Source organism: Arachis ipaensis, chromosome B09, assembly GCF_000816755.2.
Source record: "Arachis ipaensis cultivar K30076 chromosome B09, Araip1.1, whole genome shotgun sequence".
In the NCBI taxonomy this organism is placed as follows: Eukaryota; Viridiplantae; Streptophyta; class Magnoliopsida; order Fabales; family Fabaceae; genus Arachis; species Arachis ipaensis.
In genome coordinates this window covers 137,615,398-137,616,428 of record NC_029793.2, presented here as the reverse complement: position 1 = coordinate 137,616,428, position 1,031 = coordinate 137,615,398, and positions in this window count along the sequence as shown.

Below are 1,031 nucleotides of genomic sequence, written 5' to 3'. Positions count from 1 at the left end.
AAAATCCGCTATTGATTTAAAACTTTTTTCCTGAATTTGAGCTGCTATTTGCTTGAGGTGAAATAGTTAGTCATGATTTTAATTTGTACGGTAATAATAACTAATCATCATGATTCATGATTTTCATTTAAACCAACTTGTCAAACCAATACATGTGTATTACACTGCTCTAATTAAATATTCTTATTAGTATTACATCAAAGCGGAAAAGTTTAGACTTGTATTCTTAAAATTAACTTATATAACCTATTTTGAGAAAATTTATATTTTTAAAAAATATATACACATTTTTTAGCCAAATTTCAGTGTACGTTGTTTTGCTTTTTTGAACATAACCAGAAAATATTATTGTAATTATTAGGAAAAAAAAAAAAGAAAAACCAAAGCAGGCCAGGCTAATTATTCTGGTCGCATGAAACAGTTTCTAGTAAAGTCAGGCGTTGTTATATTGGAATATTTGTATTTATTGGATATATAAAGGGAGTCAAAAGGGAATTTTTAATTTTCAAAAAGGTGAAAAGGAAACAGATATGGAACCAGCAACCTCGTCAAAGCAAAAGCACAAGACAACGCCGTCTTTCCCCAAATCAAATCCTATTTTCAGTTTTAGGCCATGTAAAAATCATATTTCAAATTCGACCCCAAAACAATACCATAATTGTGCGGCAGCCACCTATTGAATGTTGAATATGATGCATCCTGGCCTTTACACACTTCTCCATCAATCCATTTATGTATCTTTGCAATATAGACGGTCAATTTTAACAATAAATAAGTATATGAAAAAAATAAAATATTTTTATAAACTCTCACATCATCAATTAATTATAATGTTTCATCAATCGCATATATGTATATATTGAGAATGAGAGAATATGAACGCTTAAAATTATAAAATCATGTATATATGATTAACATTTTACATCGAAGGGAGTTTTTCACATTTACTAATTTGAATCGGGCCTTCAATCATATTCAATCAGCTTCACATTTTGGTGTATATTTGAAACAAGAAGAAAAGGAGTAGCTTC